The 22,451-nt window shown below is 42.1% G+C and overlaps 1 pseudogene; it reads right to left on the minus strand.

The window, feature by feature from the left end:
• Window positions 1-2,840: 2,840 nt before the first annotated feature.
• LOC147450900 (uncharacterized) lies at window positions 2,841-3,357 on the minus strand (annotated as a pseudogene).
• Between the last annotated feature and the right edge of the window lie 19,094 nt (window positions 3,358-22,451).

The raw sequence follows: 22,451 nt of genomic DNA on the forward strand, positions 1-22,451 counted from the left end.
CGCTAGAGTTCAAAACTACACTTCAGAACTCACAACACAAATCAATCACTTACTGGACTTCAAATTATTGAACATTTCAACTAAAATCACTGAATAGATTTGCAAACTTTTCAATGAAAAGCACAGAATAATCTTGTAAAATGTAAATTTCCATTGAAATGCCAAAAACTGTCAATGATCTAATTTCCTTTCCCAAATGCCATCAATCACGCAACTATATGCAGCATTTCATTTCCAAACATGCTTTTAATGCAGACACATTTTCAAATGATCAGATTTGTTTTCAATTATGAAGCTAGCAATGCAAATAATGAAACTAGCAATACTTCTTTCTAGTTTTATGAATTTGTTTAGAAATCAAGAAAAACTAACCAGTGAATTTTAACTTTTGATTTCGGGTTTTTTGTTTTCCGTCTACGTTCGAATTCGAGCAGCGGCTCCTCTCACTTGAAAGTGAGTTACTCTGCAGTAGAATTTTGAATTCGTTTACCAAATTTCACTCTCTTTCTCTCTTTCTCTCACTCTCACAGATCTCGTACCCTGCCCACAACGGCCTCGCGGCCTCTCCTACTACTCTCTCAGGCTCTTGGATACTCTCCCCCTCTCAGGTTTGCCCTCACACTCTCTTGCAACTGCTTGCAATCTCACCAAGAAGCATCTTCTTCAGGCAGATCTCCATGCATGGGAATACACACACCCCTACACACAGGTAATCAGCGCAACACACACACACACAGTTCTTTTACGAACTGCTCATGACTCTCCCTCTCCTTAATTGCTCACGCTCAAGATGATACACACACTCTCAATAAATCAATCACACAGATACACACAGTTTCCTACTTGGTCTTGAAATTGGTTCATGCTCTCTGCCTTCGTTTCTCAGCATGCTTGCGACCTCTGGCAATCACCCTCCTGAATCACACCACCCCGCTCTAGGCTCTGCCTCATCACCACTGCAGGTGGCCCTCTCTCTAACTTGCGCTACAGCAAATTCATTCTCTCCCTCTCAGGTTTTTCTGTGTAGCGATCTATATTATGCAGGAAGTAGGTAATACATACACTGTCAAGCAAATGGACGTACACACACTGCCAAGAGTAATCTTTCTCTCTCCTACTTTCTCTCACTAAAAAACCATCGCTAAAACTCTCCCTCTCTGCTTGTATACTGCAGCGCTCTCCTCAAGCTCTCCCTCTGGCAAGAAAACTATCTCTCTCACCTCTTCTTGCTCTCGCGACTCCCCGCTTCTCCCTCTGGCGACCCCACCTTTAACTGATTTTCCCCTCTCAGGTTTTGACCTGGCTCAATAACCATAAAAAAAACCTATATTGTAAATTTTTTTATAAATACCTATAAGCCGTTATTCCCACTACACACAAAAAGTCGCTCTTGAAATCTTGTCGGCAATCTCGACTCGGCTTCCTTCTCGACTCAGCACTTCCCGGCGGTCCCCAAACTTTCTCGCTTCCCATGTTGCTCACAATTCTTGGCTATTTCCTAAACTACTGCACTCGGCTCTCTCTCTCAGGTTTCTTCTCATCTTGAGTTCAACTCTCGTCCGCTAGATCTTTAAGGTCTCTTGGGATAGTTTCCTAGGACGTTAAAACTCTTTTCTTCTCTAATCTCGATTTACTGCAGAGCAGGGCTCACCTTTCCTCTAATTTTCAACCCACTCGGCAAAGAGACTTAAAACCCTTCTTCACGGCTCGTCTCTCTCTCTCATTATCTGCCCAAAAGAAAGTTGGCTTCTTTCACTTTCTCTCTCTCCCTAAATTTCATACTCAGTAACCTTGCGGCCCACAGTCCTCTCTATCAATATGGCACTCACGCTTGGCACTTTAATTATAAGCTTCTTGCAAAACAATGACCAATCATCCAAATTTCAATGACATTTATATGCAACAGTCATAAAATCATACTAAACAAGCATTATGATGCAGTGATTTACATGCATATGCTCCTAATATGCCCATGCAGGTTCCCAAATTAATGTCAAAAGTTTACAATTTTGGTGTAGATTGATGGGTCTACAGCAATGCAGATTTAAGGTTGTCCCCACTAGGCATATCCCACTTCCGATGCTTTGCATCACCCAAGCTTTGCACATCTGGACTCTTGACAAAGCTCGATGGTGTGGGTGTGAGAGGTACTTGCAGCACATAGGAGAAAATTGCCTGCAAGTAAGGAGCTACTTTGGTAACAGACGGTGACCTCCTTTTATCCTGTGGCTCTGAAAGCTGCAGTCTGTCAAAAATGAAGGATGCCCAATCCACCTTCTGCCCTCGTTCTGCATGATACATTGGGGCAAACGCCTCTTTGGACATATAGGCGGTTTTTGTTAACAAACAAACCCTATCCAAATACCAAAATAAGTGAGTATTGCGGAGTTTGCCACAATTCCGCACCATATAATAAACCCTACTACCTTCTGGCTGCCCAAATTCGGACCTCATCACCGCATCTGTCACTTTCTTTACCTTGTGCAAAGGATTGTGAGCAACCTTGAAGACCTCTGCCACCAACTATGTCCTTTCCCTCCATGATACAGCCAACATTATCCATAAGGTGTCAACAAGCTGCGGCTCTGCAAACTCATTCTTCTCCCAAAGTGCCCATGGTAAACATGCATACTCATAAAGGCCAACCCGGCGCAGCCATACCTCTGTATCACGATCATGAACGTCGAATACCTCGTCGACCTCCATCTCCTCCACAGCATCGTCTCCAACCGATTCTGCCCCCTCACTTTCCTCCACGCTCTGAATACTTTCTCTACGGGGGCGTAACAGCTCCGCAATGGCCATCTTCATTGAACGCGTTTGTGTCATCTCCTCCTCACCTAGCTCCTGCTGTTTAGGTGTTGTAGATTTTCTGAATCTTTCAAAAGACATGGCATCGAAGGTGATAGTGAACTCACGCACAGTGGTAAAGCTTCTTTTGACGACGAACGTGGGATACTTGCATGCAAAATGAGTGTGGCCTTGATGGTCCTTATTCTGAAATTGCGTGTTAATACCCCGCACACTTGTGTTGATTGGACCACTCACTTCAGGGGAATCTCGCTTAAAAACATTTCGTGTCGTAAACTGGTGACTTCCTTGATGACATAACCCCTAGACAATGCCACACAATGCAATTCCACTGCGGATTTTCTCCAATACCGCACTTTTGTCAAAACCTAATCCGACTACATTCTGCAACATGAATCCACTGCTGGACATTGTATGGCTGTCAGTGTTCCCCAAAGAGTCCTTCTTGAACTCCAACACTGGTTGCACCCATTTCACTTCAATTTCCTCAGCCTTGTTTACCATCCATCTTGGAATCTCGGGAATCTTGCCATAAAATTTCTTCATCCTAAAGCCATTGACCGGTTTCACAAGAGGTGTACCAAAAACATCCCTCAATCTGAATGTTCCTTGGCCTAATTCTTCTACAATTTGATAAGGCCCAAAGTACCTTAACTTCAGTTTTCCTGGGTGTGGTCCCAACTTGGAATTGTACAACATCACCCAATCACCCTTCTGAAAAAATTTTGAACTTAACCTGCCTTGTCATCCAAGCTTGTCGTCTCTTTTGTCCAATATCTGCTGCATATGCACTAAGAATCCGATCCTCTTCCAGCTTCAACAACTCCCTCTATCTATGCAATACAGAATCCTTAGGACTCAACCTATGTTGAACTGCCAATCTCAGACTTGGAATCACATACTCCATGGGAACAACAGCCTCAATCCCATAAACCAATTTGAAAGGTGTCATCCCTGTGGCAACCTTATATGCTGTACGAAACGACCATAAAATTGAATCCAATTTGTCATCCCAATCCTTTCTATTTTCTGAGACAATCTTTTTTAGAATTCTCACTTAGCACCTTGTTTGTACTCTCAGCTTGACCATTTGCCTGCGGATGATATGGAGTTGACTTCTTGTGAAAAATCATATGTGCAGCTGTCAACTCGACAATTACTGAATTCAAAAAATACACACACTGATCTGACACTAACTCAATGGGACATCCAAATCTCGTCATAATGTTTGTATACAAAAATCTAGCCACACTGGCTGCTTTATTATCCCTCAAAGATATTGCTTCCACCCATTTGGTAGCATAGTTTGTTGCAACCAAAATGTATCTTGCTCTTGTTCTGCTAGCTTTCGGTGATATTGGCCCAACAAAATCTAATCCCCACTTTTGAAATGGTTCAAGTGGTAAAACTGGGTGATCTTGCATCCTATCCATTGAAGTAGGTTGTCCAATCTTTTAACATTGCAAACATCCCCTTGCAAACTGATGTGCATCCTTGAGCAACAATGGCCACCACAAGCCAGCTTGCATGATCGTTCTCCCTGTTATTTCTCCAGAAAAATGTCCTCCTGCTGTTCCATAATGGGCTTCCTATAAAACCACTTTCTGCTCAGTTAAGAAGCCAAAGCTGGAGGGTAGACTTGCTAGATGGATGCTTTTGTTGCAGGAGTTTGATTATAGAGTGTTGCATACACCAGGGAATCAGCATGCAGTGGTGGATTATCTTAGCAGATTGGAGCATTTTGAGGAGACACCAGGAGTGTCAGATCAGTTGCCAGATGCAGATTTTTTTTCTTTACAGGGGTAGAATTTTGACAATTGGTATGACCAAACGTTGCAGTTTTTGACAGCAGATGGAGTGTTGTCTTCTAATATGTCATCAAATCAAAGGAAGAAGTTTGCATTGAGGAGTAGGCCATTTCTAATAATTGTTGGAGCATTGTATAGAAAGGGAGCAGATCAGATCATCAGGAGATGTGTGCCTAATGAGGAGCGATGGCTTCTTAACTAAGAAGATAAGTGCTTGATGGCTCACATGGAAAACCACTTTAATCCCCAACAAGTAATGCCAAAATTTCTCCAAGGCAAGCTGCATTCCTAAAGGCTCACGCTCCGTAACTGTATAATTCTTCTCAACCGGTTTCAACATGCGACTTGCATAATATACTGGTCTGAACCATCCATGGATCTTCTCTTGCATGAGCACCGCTCCTACTGCAATAATATGCATCCACAAACACATGGAAAGGCAACTGCCAATCTAGATGTTGAATAATAGGTGATATCACTAACATCATTTTCAAACACTGAAAAGCCTTTTCCTGAGCATCTCCCAAGATAAAATCAATATCCTTCTTTGTCAAATGAGTAAAAGGTGCACTGACATCTGCCAAATACCGCAAATTCCTATTATGCCACTTAATTTGTCCCATGAACCTAGAAATCTCCTTCACATTCACAGGTGTTACTGCCTTATGAATTGCACTGATCTTGCCTAAATCTATGGAAATCCCTTCTTTAGAAATGATATTCCCTAACAACTTCCCTCTTTGGACTGCAAATGCACACTTATATGGATTCAAAGACATCCGAAACAATCGGCATCTTTTCAAACATTTCCTCAAATATTCCAAATGGTTGATCTTCTCACCAAATACTGAAAAATCCTCATGAACTTTGTCAAATAAGGTTCAAATGTTTTAAATGCTGCTTTTGAGTAAGAAGGGGGTCCATTCTTCAATCCAAAACTCATCACTGTGTATGCAAAAGCTCCCCACTCAGTAATAACTGCTGTCTTAGCTACATCCTCATCTGCCATCCGAATCTGTATCCCCACAAAAATCCATCACGAAAACTGTACATCTCATGTCCTGCTACATCATCCAAGATTGAATCCACAAATGGCAATGGGAATGGATCTGCAATGGTTGCTGCATTCAACTTCTTGTAATCCACACAAACACGGATCTTCCCTGACTTCTTGGGAACCACCACTATAGGTGACAACCATTCTGCTTGATCAATTGGAACTATAAATCCCACTTGGAGAAGATTTTCCAACTCCTCTTTAACGTGCTTAGCATAATTGGGGTTCATTCTATATCTTTGCTGAATCACTGGAACTGCATCCTCCTTCAATTTGATTTTGTGCTTATACACATCCGGATCCATGCCCTTCAAATCAGAATAATCCCAAGCAAAAACATCAATAAACTCTGTCAACAACTACAATTATTCCTTAAATGCATCATCCAAATGAACACTTATTTTGAAAACTTTAAGACTCCCTAGAGATCCCAAATCAAGATCCTGCAAATCATCCTCTTTGACTCTGGAAACCTTCTCCATCAATTTATCATAAAGAAACTCTGCTTTGAGGATTGCCTCCTTTGGTGCAATATCCCCTTCTGAATTATCCTGATCCTTTTCTGCACTACTGTGACCAATTTGTGACTTCTTCTCTGACTTCTTGGCTGGCTTCAGATGTGCATCTACTGCTTCTAACTTATTAGTTGACTTCTTCAACTCTCCCTGATTCACATACTTCTCAACAATCTTCACAACATCCACTTCAAAACTGGAACCACTGTAGGATTAGCCTCCATAAAACATGCTTCCTCATCATCTTCAACTTCCTCAGCTAAATTTATAGTCTAAGCCAACATTGGTTTCATCAATGTCAACAACTGCTTCTTGGAACTCATTAGAATCCTCATTGACTTATTACCCTTCTTCAAAATGACCTCATTCTTTTCCCAATCCTGTTTAAGCTTTGCTGACTTAAACCATGGTCTACCCAACAACATAGAATAAGCATTACCAACATCTTGCATCTTCAGCACCACAAAATTTTCAGTAAAAGATAATCCATGCACTTTAAGAGTTTGACATCTCAACATTCCAATAGGCTGCACTCTCTGCTGGTTCGCCATCCGCACTTGAAATGGTGCAGGCTCCAACTTCACATTTGTCATCTTCTAGAATTCAGTTTTCGACAGAATATTCACCCCGGATCCACCATCCAACATAACTTCTAGAAACACACGACCATCAAACTCGAGCCGCACAGTTGGTATAGTGAAATCCACATCATCTGTATTAATTTGATAACTCCCAATTGATTTCTCCAATGCATTTGAAGTCATGGGGACTTTTGTCATCCTGGTTGCAGAATAAAACCTATCTCGGAAAATTGGTACCAACGAAAGCAACTGATCCAATGTAAAGTGCATATGAGTATTTGACAGTTCTTCAAACAATGCTGCTGACGGTAATTCAGAATTGACCACTTTTTGCATCTGCTTTTGCATCTTTTTAGAAATTGTCTCATTAGGACCCAACTTCTGAACTTCCTCAACTGCTTCATCTCTTACATCTCTTTGCTTCCTCCCAATCTAGAGGTGGTTTAAGACATGATTTTGAACGTGTTACTGCCAAACTATCCAAATCTTCCCACATATCCTTTGAAGGACTACATTCTAAAGGACAATCTACCGAAATTGTATTCGCTTCGTGATCCAGAAAAATCTCAACACCAACTAAATTGCTCTGAGACGCGTCTTTGTTGCTGCCTGCTGTGCTGGTGGTGCAGGCAACTGTGGTACCTGCGCATTCCCTATTTGCAGATTCCACCCTTGTGGATTCCAATTTTGTGGTTGTTGCCACCCCTGTGGCTGCTGCCAGTTTTGCTGTGCCGATTCCAATTTCCTCTCCATGGCCTAAAATTCTGATATCCTCCAAACCTTGGTCGAAATCCTTGATTGAAATTTCCCCGAAATGGTCGATTCTGATTAAAAGGTGGTCTCCACCCTGAGAATGGCTGCGGATTTCTCTGCCATCCCAGATTATTAAATACCTTTTGTTGTCCACCTGGAAAGAATCCACTTGCTTGTGCCAAATTTTGCTGAATCTTCTGCTGAATCCTCTCTAGGATTGGTCCTCGAAAATTTGGATTATACCAACAATTAGGTGTAACATGACCATCTCTCCCACAAATGTCACAATGGAGCTTCTTGGTAGATGACTCCGGCTTGACACCCAACTCTTTCAATTTCTTCTCTACCATCATTTCCACTGTACTACTCTTAGACTTCCCTTTGGCCTTCTTCTTACCCTTCTTCTTATGCTTCCTCTTCTTGTCCTCCTTCTCTGAATCAGAATCTGAGTCTAAAATCTCATCGGAGTTTGAATTGCTGCTAGAATCTGAATCTGTATCTGTATCCGTATCCGAATTTGACTCATCATCACTACTATCATCTGCTGATCTCTTCTTATTTTTACCCTTTTTCTTCTTCTTTTTGGACTTCTTTTTAGAGGAACGTGGGTTAACAACTCCAAACCTCTTCTCTGCCCTTGTGGCAGTTTCCACCAAATTATCCAATCCTGCTCCAACATCAACACCTACAACTGCATTCTGCAATTCTTTCTGCAACCCATTCATATAATATCCGGCTAACATTTCATCTGTAGGCCTCTCTGCATAGGTAAGCCTATTCAGGTACTGATTAAACCTTTGAGTATAATCCTCAACAAACATTTTCTTCTGCTTAATGCCCTTACTTTATTAAGCACATCATTGGTGTCTTTTCCTTTCGAAATTTGTTGAGAAATGCATTTCTCAATGCATCATAATCCGCAAAATGTCCCACATTGAAATTTCTCAACCACTGCATGGCTTTCCCCTCCAATGTTGCTTGGAATTCTCGCATTTTGGCTGCTGCATCATATACTCCGTCAAATCCTTTGGCCTGTCATCTTGTCTCAAATTGAGCTACGTGGCAATCAGGGTCCTCTTTGGATTTCCCTGAGAAGGTCCCGAATTTGACGCGTAAATCTGCTCTAGCCACTATTGCCATATTCCTTTGCAGATTTGGAGATAACTACCCTGCTGAGGATGATGATGATGATCCCGGTATTACTGGTTGCCGTGGAATACTTCCGCCAATGCCCAGAGGATCATATTCTAATCTTCTCCTTGTCGAAAACAATTGCTGCAACACTTCACCTCCAACATATCCTCGGTCTAAGGGCCTATTCTCCTCAGCCTCATTGAAAATTCCCCCATATTGCTCAATGTCCTCTAAATACTCTGTACTCGGCTCTGATGATTCCTCCAAAATTGTCCACTTGGACACCTCTGTCTTCACGATTCTCCTGTCCCGCTTTAGGCTGTTCCTCCTATTGCTGCAACTCTCGCTGCCTCGCAACCAACCTTGTCAAATAAGAATGTGATGGCTGTGGTAAATCATCCAGAACTGATTACCCAATGGCACTTGACCTCTTCAAAACCAAACTGTCATAATAACTGCCGATGCCTTTTCGATTCCACTTCATCCTGGCACTCCACCTTCTCACAGAAGACTGTAACTTCGTCCATGAACACACTTCACCAACACCGTGATCGCCAGTGTATTATTGCCCTTAACTCTCCCATTTAAACATCATTCAACTTTGACAAACAGTCTGACAAATACTCTAAACATTCACAAAATTCCGCCATCGCTACAAACTTCAGTACAGACTCGCAGACACACTCTGAAAAGACTCGCTGCTTCCATTATGCATTCATAATACTACATTGATGAGAATACAAAAAGAGAAAGAAGACAACAGTGTTGACAAAACATTCTGCACTTTCTTAATACTGCAGGAATCCACCATTACATCTTCTTCATCATCGTAACGTGAACTGCTTATTGCCAAACACCCCTTGACATAAATAAACATCCCTACACTTAAGAGCCCAAAAGACACACCCCATATTAAGGTTCATTACATAGTCACTTTTAAAGTCAAAATCCTACTCCTCCGAGGTGTAGCCTTAACAAACATGTTAATCCTCACGGACACCCTGTCACCTTTGACGGACACATATTATTTATTTGATTGAGTCATGGACCGGGCTTGTCAGTTCAATAGGTGTGTAGGTGATCGCCGATGAGAGGCGCACCACTTATCTTATTTTTACAGTAGTTTTGCAATGATCGGCCACTGTGGGCGTCCATGTGTGATTGGGCCAAACTCTTATAAAAGGTCCATTTGACCTAAAAATCCTCATTCTCTAAGGTGTAAGCTAAGAAGTGCTCTTGCTCCATCTCTATCTCCTTATCCTTTGTGTATATGTGTGTGTATACGAGAGAGAGAGAGAGAGAGAGAGAGAGAGAGAGAGAGAGAGAGGGGGAGAGAGAGCGAGAGAGAGCATTGCGGTGACATCAATGGCGGTGACGAGTCGATAGAGTGTGGCATTAGTGGCAGATCTTTCTTCTTTGCAGCACAGGATCGTTCATGACGGAAGCATCGAGAGGTGAGTGACACACCATTGTTCTTTGAGCTTGCAGCCTTTCGAGGCTCGTACACAGTGCACATGCAAGTTCCCAGCCTTCGACACGTACGGAAAAGCGTACATTTTTGGCACCACTATCGGGGATAGCCTTGCATTAGGCTTGAGAAGCACTCAATGCTACCTTTGGAAGCCTTTCTTTTATCTTCTTTTCTGCTTTTTGTTGAGTTCGGTGAGGACTGTTAAGCGGATGCAATGGGCAGATGAGCAAGTTTTTTGTTAACTACTGTTAAGTGAATGTAATGTGCAATTTAAGCAGGTTTTTTCAGATTTTGTTAGTGGTTGTAAGCTCTATTAGTATTGCATTGTACTTGTTTTTGTTAGTTTTGCAAGATCTGTATTGCGCAGGTTTTAGTAGAGCTATTAGTGAGTGTAGACAATGAGAAGTAGAGCAAACAATGAGCAGCAGAGTTGACTGTGTGGTGTGAGTGTGCAATTCTGTGTTAGACAATTAATTAACTATTAATTACCTATAAGGAGTTACACAGAGCTCCTAGGAGCTACTGTGTGCGCGTGGAGGGTCGGCGTCCACGCGGCCACATCATCCTCAGGAATTTTTTTTTTGGAAAAAAACGCTCTGGAATATTGAGACCAAAAAGAATTTTGAAAATTAAATTAAAAAAAACCTTATCCTAAAAGGAAGGGATCGAGATTGGGATCATTGCCCCAAGCCTCAAGTCTGAGCCCTTTTAGGAAGGGATCGGGGTTGGGATCATTCCCCCAAGCCCTGAGCCCGAGCCTAGGCCCCAGGCCTCAGTCCTCAGCCTTATGATATACTAGTCATACTACCTTATATATAAAGACTAGGATCTCAAGTGAAGGGAGGGCATTTGGGACAAGTTCCTCAAGTCCTCCACCATCCCCTTCACACTTACCCTTTGGACTTACTAATTCTAACCCTCTCCCCACCTAGGAAAAGACTAGTTTTAAGATTTTGAGGGCTGTACGTAGCCGAATCGGGGGTTGTAAAGCACGGCCGATCCCCTAGCCAAGACACTCGTTTTGAGCTTTTACTTTTCCAAGTCTAGCTCATCTTTCCCTTGATGACACCACGGCTACCATGCCTATCCCAGTGATGGGCATGCCAAGAAACATGCCATGGACCTCTTTTGTTAGTAAAGCACCGCTACATGGTAGCTCAATGCCTGCAACAATACCTATAAGTGTGCACCAATCATATGCACCTATAGGTCCTCGTACTCATGTAGCTCCTACCCTTCCCATTGTTTCAACAACCTATGCTCCACAACCACAACACCCAAGCTCTTATTTCAATGGGACCATACCGGCTAGCATTAGCATTTCACATTGCAAAACCTATGTACAGCTTGATTACGCACTTTGAATGGACCGAGGCATGTGAAGAATTTTCGTGAAGCTTAAGCAAGCTCTCACCTCAGCTCCAATATTGAAAGCACCCGATTGGGATAAGGTATTCCACGCACATGTAGATGCTTCAAACTTTGCTATTGGTTGTATACTAGACCAACCAGGAGATGGGAAAATTGACTTTCCTATTTCTTATGCTAGCCGACAACTGAATATGGCAGAAAAGAATTACACCACCACTGAAAGAGAAGGACTAGGAATGATCTATGCCGTTAAAAAGTATAGACATTACCTATTAGCCAATAAGTTTGTGTTCTTTGTGGACCACCAAGCCTTGTTATATATCATGCTCCATGGTTCTAGTGTCGAGGGTTCTTTCGGTGGATAATAGACAAAGTTTGCTGCATATCCATTGGGATCTTCATAATATGCATGCATAGGCACCAAAGCCTTCTCCTTTGATTCGGTTACGGTTGGTGTGTATCTTATGCCTGCTGGTCGTAATCCTGGTAGGGGTGGTTGTTGCCCCAACACTGGTTGTGGTCTTTCTACACCTATAGGTCCTGGTAGGTTGCCTGCTTGATACCTAGGCATAGGTGGAACTTGAGGAGAAGCTACCTGAGCTTGGGGAATGTAAGGTCTCTCTCTCACATATCCCTTGTTATAATAACATTCCTCTGTCCCATGGTTTGTCCATTTTTGTTCAATAGCACACCACTTGGGCTGTTTAGCCTAGGGTTTGGCATACAAGTTAATCTTTTTTAGCACTTCCTCTACAAGCTGCTCTTGATTTACAGCTACTTCTCCTTTCGGTGATGTCGTAGAAGACTTGCTTCCACTTTGTTGTGAGATGAATCGTCGTCAAGGTCCTTGAACTCCCCCTCTTTGTAGATCGCACAATTGTCCACAAGGTAAAGAGCCTCCTTGGTCAACTCATTCAATGTCGTGCTCCTCTTCATATGTAAGTCCTTATGGAGGTCCGCATTCCTTAGTCCTTGGATGAATATAAGCATAAGTCTGGACTGAGTTGGAAGTTCTTCCACAGGGCAGAACTTAACATATCTTTTGAGTCTTAGGGTTGCCTTTCGTATAGATTCCCCATCTTTCTGTTTGAATTTATGGATTTGTGAGACGGTATTATGAGCTATCCCCCTTTGTGAGAATTCCTCAATAAATTCGTCAAACACTTCCTCCATACTCAAAGTCTCTATGGTCTACAGAGTCAAACCAAGTAGCAGCATCATCCTCTAGGGTTAGTCCAAACCTTGCAAATTGGGTAGGAAAGTCTAACACCTCTTCAGCTCTAATTACACGCACAAAGGCTGCTACATGATCTCTTGGATCTCTGTTTCCTGTGTATTTCTTGTTTACTCATTTTTGCACTTGAGAAGGTCTAATTCTACGATGGTCTACAAACCTCATCATTGGATCTCCACGTCCTAATCGATATACCTCCTCTGGTCTTCTGTAGTAGGCTAGTTCCTCTCCTAGTGGTGCTTCTAAGCCATAATTTCTAACAGTTCTTGCCAGAGATGGTTCATCTCCTTGAACTCGTTCTATGGGTGGTCTTCTAGGCTCTGTTGACCCTTGAGTCTTTGGCTTACTCTCTCCTTGATACCTTGAATAGAGTGGTGGTTCTTTCAAATCCCTTAGCCCTCATGCGGCTTGATAACCATCTCAGTTTTGGTCTTGTTCCAATGTTGCACTCTGTCGAAGCCATGCCTGCAATGATGGCTAAGTTGCTTGTTGGTTTTGATTTTTAATGTCTGCGGTCGGGTAGAATGTGAGGTAGCGTCATAATCTTCTGAAAAGGGATTCGTCGACTTGCTAGTGGTGTAGGTGGCTCTTGGCACTTTGTCTGGGGCATATGTTGATGCTCTTGGAACTGTTGCCTTTTCTACCTCCTCTGGAAGAATACGTTGGTATTCTCGCCTGTATCTATCAACAAAAACTATACCCTTCCCCATAGAAGTTTCATGAGAGAATAAGTAAAGAACCTTTTCTTTACTCAATTCATTTAAGTATGGTTCTTTGCTGCGAAAGTAAGCGACTATTCCCTCACTCTCATGCTTGTAGATTCCCACGTTCTCATTATTAGTTGAAACCCTAGTTGTTTTCTTATCATACATAAAAATTGCTCCATGCCGATTAATGTTTGGTGGCGGTTGTCGAGCTTCTGAAACCATTTTTCCTTTCGCTACGTTATCTCCATATCTGTTGTAATCTTCAGGGTTACTGACTATCAGATAGTGGTTCCCCTTTTCGTCTCGGAATCTATATCCATCATCATAGACTCAAATTATCTCCAATCTCTGAGCCGGACTTTCTTCAATACAAATGCACTTGCGTCCTCGATAGTCAGAATAGACTAGGGCTCCCCTCAAGTTTGTTCCCTCTAAGAAGATCACAATGATCTTGGAATCATTCAAAGGATTTAGGGAGGTGCTTCCTCCTGGCATTGGTCCGTCATAGGTGAAACCTCCTGGCTATTGACTACCCATCATGAAGAAAGATTTGTCTGACGAAGTGTCAGTATCACTACCTTCCTCAATAATCGGTGCTAGTGAATCTAGCCTTGCCTGAGTTACATTCTCCTCGGTGGACACTAAGCTACCTTGGTCACCTGCCACCTTCTGGTCTCTAAAAATGTATCTTCCTAATCTTAAATTCATCAAACTTATCAATGTAGTTTATCACAAATCCAACCACTCACCTGGCAAAGGATCAGTCTTCGCACAACTTCTTGCTTTGCTGGCTGCTGAATATACCCGTACACAAGCGTTTAATTTCGGCAATCGAATCAAAGCATTTAACTGCTAGAGGTTATCTTAGTAATGATTGGTATAACTGGAGAGTTAATCTCAACCACTACTGTATTTTATACACTGTTGATGCTCTGGATTAGGTATGCTAATCTGGAACTGTACTTCCCTCGGATGTTGGTCAATTTACGTGAAAAAGTCTGAATTCAGTCTTTGCTCCTTCAAATGGACAAACAAGGTCCAAATTCACTTCTGAAAGAAGTTCTGGAATCATTAAGCCAAATGGAATCTCACTGTCTAAGCCTAGTTAAATTTTCTCTTCAGTAGGCCCCAATAGACATCCTATGCGTAGGATGTCTCCTGCTTTGTTTTGCCTGGATTTTTGCACTATGGATTCCCCTTGATGTGCTGAGTCCATAGCTGTTTTACTTTTTGATTTGGACACCTATAAGCTGGTCAATGGATCAAAAATCTGTTTAGACAGCCTGTTGCTGATCTTGATCAGTCTAATCAGCTCCAATTTGGACCAAAATTGACTAGGAGGCTTGCCTCAGGCTATAAAACACCTTGCTATGCCTACTGTCAGTATCTGGCTTCAATTTCTTGCTTTAGACATCCTACGTGTAGGATGAATTTTTCATCAGAATGGCTTCAAATTCAAAACACAGGCTCCCCTTGAGTTCCTGATCACTTTAGTATGCTCAAAATTAGGTTTGGAGTGTAAAATCACATTGAATACATCCTACGCGTAGGATGTCTTTTTGGCCTGTTTGACCCCAGACTTGACCCACAGCTTCCCATTGATGTCAGCAACCCAGTGGTATGCTTAGATTTTGGTTTGGATTTCAAAAGTCCATAATTTTAGCCGTTCTTACCTTTTTCAGTCAAAAGTGCTAAATTCTGCTTTGAACCCAATTTTCTCACCCAAATGAGATGAAACCCCTCTCAGTCACTCAATATATCATGCAGATCATGTTCATACAGCCATCATCTGGTTTTGGTCTTAAAATAATGCTTTGGCACAATTTGGGTAGGATGTCTGGCAATTTCAGTCTAGCTGGCCTTATCCTGTCAAGATATGGACAAATTTCCACTTTCCAGTTGAAAATAGGGTAAACCCCACCTTCTGAACACACTGGTCAACTCAAAATCCCAAAATTCCTACCAGATTAGCATGTAGACATCCTACGCGTAGGATGTCTCCTGGTTTGAAATTAATTTTTTTTTTGATAGAAATGCTCTTGATGTTGTGTAGCTCTATCAGAAACACTCACAGTAACTTTTAGAATTCACTTCAGCTTTCAAACACACTTTTGCGTCTTTTTGCATCTTTTACAAACTTGTGATGAATTTACCAAGAAAGTATACATGCACGAAGTGCTCTAGATCCTGAATCATGATGTCCTACTTACTCTACTCCTACTCATCATGTGAAATGGTGATAACGGTGTTTTGGTTGCTTTTTGACCTCTCCGGACTCTCAAGCTCTCCTCTCACCGCTTCTACCACTCCAACTCCTACTCAAGAACTCAACTAATACCTAAAAATATCTCAGTCTACCTAAATCTACCTAAGTCAAAGGATCTAAGCCATACAAACGCTTCCTAGACTCCCTCTAAGACCTAGAGAGTCCTCCACCCTTTGATCCTATCTAAATGAAAAACGCGACTCTTGGCAAGCCAAAAATCCCTATCCTCAAGGACTAGTCTCGGTCACCTACCTAAGGTTTTCGTCCCCGGCAGCGGCACCAGTGTTGGATGGATACGCCGCGACGGACATCAGCACAACGAGAACTCACCTAACAAGATTTGTCAGCTAAGGACGAAGCACGACCCGCAGGCGCGTGGAAGCAAGCATAAGGTGTCAACCTCCACTCGACCGACTCCTAACTAATTCGTACAGAGGTCTCTACCCAATGTCTAAGTCACAGCCTTCAAGAGTGCATAAGAGGAAACTTCGTACAACGCTTTCTAGAGCCGAACACCAATCAAACATACTGGAAACACCACAAAGCTTGAAGGAGACCCTACTAACACCAATAGGTTGCTCTCCCTAAGGTCTATGAACCAAAACCCCAACCCAAAACACCCGGTGCAAAATCACGTTGGATGTCTGGCCGAAATTTGCAGGTCTTCGTTTCCAAAATCTAAAGTGCCTAATGTGTAGCTCTACTCAATGTGAACGCGTGGATATGCTGCAATGCAAAATCGGACAACTTATGCTCACCGAATCACTAGATGAAGCTCGTAGATGGAGCTCGCAAAACCAGACCGTACGCGCGCAATGTAGGTATCGGCGCGTAGCTCTCGTCGAGGGCAACACGCTGCACTTATCCGCACTCGATTGCGACCACCGGTGCACACGTAGCGTCGAGATGAAGCTCACACTCTCTCTCATACAGAGTACGCTCACTCACAGACTTCAAAGCTCTTTTTTTAAAATGAAAAAAGGTTTTTTTTCATTAAGGTCAAAAAGTGGTATAAATACCATACAATTCTCAAACCCTAAAGTTCCAATTCAACCATCTACTCAATCTAACTATCAAAATTGGGATACAACCTGAAAACTTCTGTAAGCCTCAATAGTTACAAGGTGAAATGTCGAGATTTCTCAATAAATGAATAATTACAAAAAATGATAATCTGTCGAGTAGTCAATTTCCGTAGGGCGTGTCCAGCTTCTAACATTGGGGTGTGAGGCTTTCGGATCAGATTGGCAAAACATTGGAAAGTAAAATGTTTGGGTGTTGTAAAGAGCTTAGAAGTGGAGGCGTATGATGCAAAGGTGGTGGTTGATTTTCATGTGATGCCAGTGGGGTCGGGAGCATATCCTATTATACTGGGTAGACCATGGTTACATGCAGTGGGAGCTATTTGACATGGTACAATTTGCCTCTATGGAAAGGCAAGTGCCAAGAAGCTATATGATATGGACACAAGGAAAGTATTGAGAGAGCTTTATGAAGATGAGGATGAGTCCAGTGATGAGGACTATTCCACAGTGTCTGACGAGGACAGTGATAGTACTACCAGTAGTCATGAGGATGTTGATGTTGCATTTCTTCTGATGGACAAAGAAATCCATGAGTCTGGTTTAGTGGCATTTGCAAATGAGATTGAAGATGAAAGGGAAGGGCCTTATGAAGTGATTGAAGGGCTGATGAAAACCAAGGTTGAATTGTCAAAGAAGCAAGAATTGATGACACAAATGATCAGTCGAGACCTCTCAGCTATGGAGAAGGGGATATATTTGCACATGCTGGCTAGTTTTCCTAATTTGTTCATTACGTCATATGAAGAGATTAGAGGGTTCAAAGGAGAAGAGATGCATATAGAGTTGAAGGAAGGTGCTAAGACAGTGTAGCAAAGGCTAAGAAGGATGGGTCAAGAGTAGATGGAAGCCTTGAGGGAAGAGGTGGACAAGTTATTGAAGGCAGGGTTCATAGTCCCAGTGGAGACCACATAATCGGTGAGTCCAGTAGTGGTCAGCCCAAAGAAGGATGGAAAGTGGAGGATTTGTGTAGATTTTAAACCCTTAAATGCAGCCACTAAGAAGAACCCATATCCTCTTCCATTCATCAGTTAGATCTTGGATTCAGTGTGGCAGGTTATGAGAGGTATAGTGTGTGTGATGGTTTTTCAGGCTATTTTCAATTGAAGATTGCTCTTAAAGACCGAACAAAGACAGCTTTCATTACAGCATGGGGTTGTTACTGCTACACGGTATTGCGATTTGGGTTTTCAAATGGACCATCTTTCTATCAAGAGAGAGCAAATTGGGTATTGGAACCATTCATTGGTAGTTGTGTTAAAGCTTTTATGGACAACTTCTGTGTCTGCAGCAGTAGGACTGAACACCATGAGAAGCTGCAAATGGTATTGGCTCAATATGATGAATGTGGAGGAAAACTAAATCCAAAGAAATGTCATCTAACACAGCCAAGGGTGAAGTTATTGGGCCACATGGTGTCAGAAAATGGCATTGAGGCTGATCCAGGCAAGGTTAAGTCTATTATTCTTCTTCCATCACCTACGAGTACAAAGCAATTGGCAACCTTTATACACAAAGTGAAGTACATGGCATGGTTTATTCCATTGTCTTCACAGCTCCTTTATCCATCGCAACAAGTGGCAAAGCATGATCCATTGCAATGGGATGACAAGTGTGAAGAAGTGTTTCAAGAGGTGAAAGAGGTGTTAGGGGGGTTATCAGCCATGCAGGCTCCTGATTAGGAGCAAGCATTTTATGTAAATCCATCAGTAGGGGATGATTCCATTGGAGCCATGCTATTGCAAAAGGGGAAGGGCAGCCATTATATGAGGGCAATGTATTGTGCAAACCGAGTGAAGTAGAGCTAGTGATGGTCAGTGTAATATTTGCTTGTCGGTCGACGATTTCGTCGTTACTTGCTACCACGACCATTAGTTTTCTTAATGAGTTACACCTTTTTTCCACAGTTAATTAATGACACTAACATGTCAAATGTGGTCAATAAATGGGTAATTGAGATGCAAGAGTTTGAGTTCTCTTTTTTCATGGAAGAAAGAGTACAAGAGCTACCCTAGCTGATTCGTTGACTTACAAGGAGAATCCCCTTCTTGTTAAGGAAGAGATGGTGAAAAGAGTAGTTGAAGAAGTGCCACAGATCAGCAATGCACATGTGTTGTTCTTTGATGGCTCATATAGAAAGAGCCATGATGCGGCTTTAGGGGGTATAGCACTTTACGATCCAGAGGGGAAGCTAGTATGCAAGAGAGGGTTCAAATTGGATGTGCGTAGTAACAATGAGGCTGAATATGCTACATTGGAAGCTGGATTACACATTTGTTTGAAGCATGGGATTAGAAGGTTGAGCATAAAAGGTGATGCCTTGTTAGTTGTGAAGAAAGTGTTGGGTGTGTGGAAGAGAAAGAACATCTCATTGAAAGAAATGTGTTTCAGAATTAAAGGACTGTTAAAAAATTTTGAAGCATGGAGCATCAGACACATCAAACATGCTCTAAATGGAGAGGCACATGAAGTAGCTCAAAGCATGATTAGGGAGCTATTTGTGTTGAGGACCGGGAGAGTTTGGCTCAAGAAGAGGAGTTTTTGCTAACAGGAATCATTCCGAAGGACATTCACAAGTCTAAGAAGTATGGTTCTGTGCGTAGAGCATCCAAATACAAATTAATTGGTGATGTCTTATACATGAAAGGGGTTGATATCGTGTTGAGATGTGTACCTTGGCGGGAGGAGCTTTATAGAGTGTTGGAAGAGAATCATGAAGGTGCATGTGACAGACATTTTGCTCTAAAGATCATCTTGCATAAGATCTTGCAAGAGGGGTATGTATGGCCTAGTTTGCACAAGGATGTTCACCATTGGTGTAGGTCTTGCAATAGGTGTCAAGCATTTGGGAAGAGAATGTTGAAGCTACAGCTACGAAAAACCATTATGGCATTTAATGTGTTTGAAAAGTGGGGGATTGATGCAATAGGCCTGTTACCTATCACAAGCAGGGGCAAAAGCTATATTTTGACTACAGTGGACTATCTCTCTAGATGGGCAGAGGCTATAGCAGTTAATAAAATCACAGGAAAGGATGTGGCAACATTTGTGTACGATGAAATATGTTGCAAGTTTGGGGTGCCACTAGAGCTACTTTTGGACAAGGGGCCAGGATCTAGAGCTAATCTATTAGACTTTTTATGCGCGAAGATGAAGATTAGGCACCAGCATACCACTCCTTATTATCCACAATGTAATGGCTTAAATGAAAGATTCAATGGTGAGTTGGTACAAATTCTTTTGAAAGTGACTGAGCACCAAGGAAAGAATTGGGATTTGGAATTGCCTAGTGCATTATGGGCTTACCGTACTTCGGTGAAGACAGGTATAGGGTTTACTCCATTTCATTTGATATATGGAAAGGAAGCACTATTGCATGTGGAAGTAGAGTTGCCTGCGGTCAAGATGTTAGAGAAGTTGCTTGGGCAGTCCAGTGATGCATTCAAAGAGAGGCTCTTACAAGTACAAGAGGTTCAACTGGATAGGATGAGCTCATTGGAACATTATGGGCAAATGCAAGATAAGGCTTTAGAAAAGATAGATGAAAAGGTCAAAAGTAAGGGTATCAAGAAACATGACTTGGTTTTGCGCTACAACAGTACGCTGGACAAGACATTCCAAAAGAAGTTTCAAATTAAGTGGGAAGGCCCTTTCAAGGTAGTGGAGTGTTTTTCGAATGGTACATATCAGCTGGCTAACCTGGATGGGATTCTACATAAGTCAAGGGTAAATGGATTGCGTCTTAAATTATATCATGCTAGATTAATGATGGTGGAGCAAGATGAGTTGCCTACAGAACAAGTAATGTCTGTGAGGGATGAGGAGACCTATGACGCGGCGAGTCTCCTATCTCTTTTTGCTGCTGATCATGAATGATCTAGCAGTCTAGGGGATCGGCAAATTATGTTAGAAGTTTTTTGGAATAAGTGATTGCACATATGTACATACACATGCATGGTGCATCAAATAAAGAATTTCCCATTTTCCAGAGCCAGGTGGTTACGTGGAGCCCACATTTGTACAGGTAGGACAACGTGTACATAGTACATCGATTTTCATTGTCACCAATATCAGTGTGTTTATCTATAATAATGAGGAGTTGGTAGCGCTTAAAATTTCTTGAGGAAGCTATCAGCGGGCCAACGACATGAGGTAAGCAGGTGCGTCAGATGGCATCTAGTGGCGTCAGGAGGTCGAATGGGGTCAATACTTGCACGTGGGTAAGCGAGGACACAACGGGAATGTTTTCTTGTGATGATTATGCAGAAAGGTCATCATGAGAATTGTATTTGGGGGTCACTTACGTGATTGTAGGATGCACTGTTGGAAAAAGTTGAGTGCCAAGTGTGCGGATGGACGTAGAAGGGTGACAAAAACGCACTGCGTGGTCATTTTTTGGCATGTTCGGGGTCCATGTGAGGTCAATCAAAAGGCCAAAGGTGCCCAAGGGATAAAGTAAAGTATGGACTCACAAAAACCTGAGAAAAAACCAGAAAAAACATGGAGAAAAGAGGAGGAACAGTCGCAACTCAGTTTTTGTTGTTTTTGGAGCCTGCTTTGGCCATAAACTGCTCATCCGAGGTCGGATTTGAGCACTTTGATATTGTGCCGCTCCAGACGCTATGGCCGCTGCCCATTTTGCCAAATTCCTCACTTTTTCCTGCTGTTTTGGCTGTGTAATTTTCTCCTATGAGCGAAGCCTCTGTTCAAATTTGTGATTGTATCTGGCATATTTCATCCATATTGTGTGAGCTATTTGCCCCATTGGTGTTGGCCCAAGCTCAATTGTATATAAACATAAAAAATATTCCTCTTTTGAGTTGCATTTTGTGTGTGTGTGTGTGTGTGTGTTGAGTGGGAAAATGGATAGAGCCTCTCCTCTCACTCCATCAGTGTGTTCCCTGTCTTGGCTAGGTGGGTTGTGTAAGCCGAGTGGTGCCCCATAGTGTATGTGTGTGTATTATCCCAAGAGTGTGTGTCGGGTGATTATAGAGGCGTTGTGTCTGTTTCCATCCTGCTCACAGCACCAAGGTGGTAGTTTTGTGATTCTTGCTCTTTATGTGGATGATACCATCCTTGTTTCCAATGATTTGGAATTTGTGAAAAAGTTGTTGTCTTCAACATTTGATATGGTGGATCTTGGAGAGCTTCACTTATTTCTTGGCATTCAGATTCAAAGGAAGTGCACAAAAGGTATTTTGTTCCTTTGACAAAGTTTATTGCAGATACTATTCAAAAATTTGGTTTGGAACCTGCACATTCGGTTAACACACCTTGTCCTGCGAGTTCTACAAAGAACACTTCTGAAAATGGTGGTCAGCTTGTCACAAATCAACCTCCTATGCTAACTTGATCGGTTGTATTCAGTTTGTTGGCATGAATACTCACCCTGATATTTTGTTTGTTGCTAATTATCTTGGACAATGTCTTGCAAGTACTTCTCTTAAGCATTGGTCTGCAGCAAAGCATGTATTGAAATACTTAAAAGACACTACAACTTTTGGTTTGGTATATAAAAAAAAATTGACATCAGACTCTATGCAGTCTCTCTCTCTTTTGGATTACACAAATGCAGATTGGGCGAGCTCACATTTATCTATGCGGTCTACTAGTGTAAATTGCTTCTTCATAAATGGTAGTCTTATTTCCTTGAACATCAAG

Source organism: Adiantum capillus-veneris, chromosome 9 (genome assembly GCF_014529385.1).
Source record: "Adiantum capillus-veneris isolate H3 chromosome 9, ASM1452938v2, whole genome shotgun sequence".
Classification (NCBI taxonomy): Eukaryota; Viridiplantae; Streptophyta; class Polypodiopsida; order Polypodiales; family Pteridaceae; genus Adiantum; species Adiantum capillus-veneris.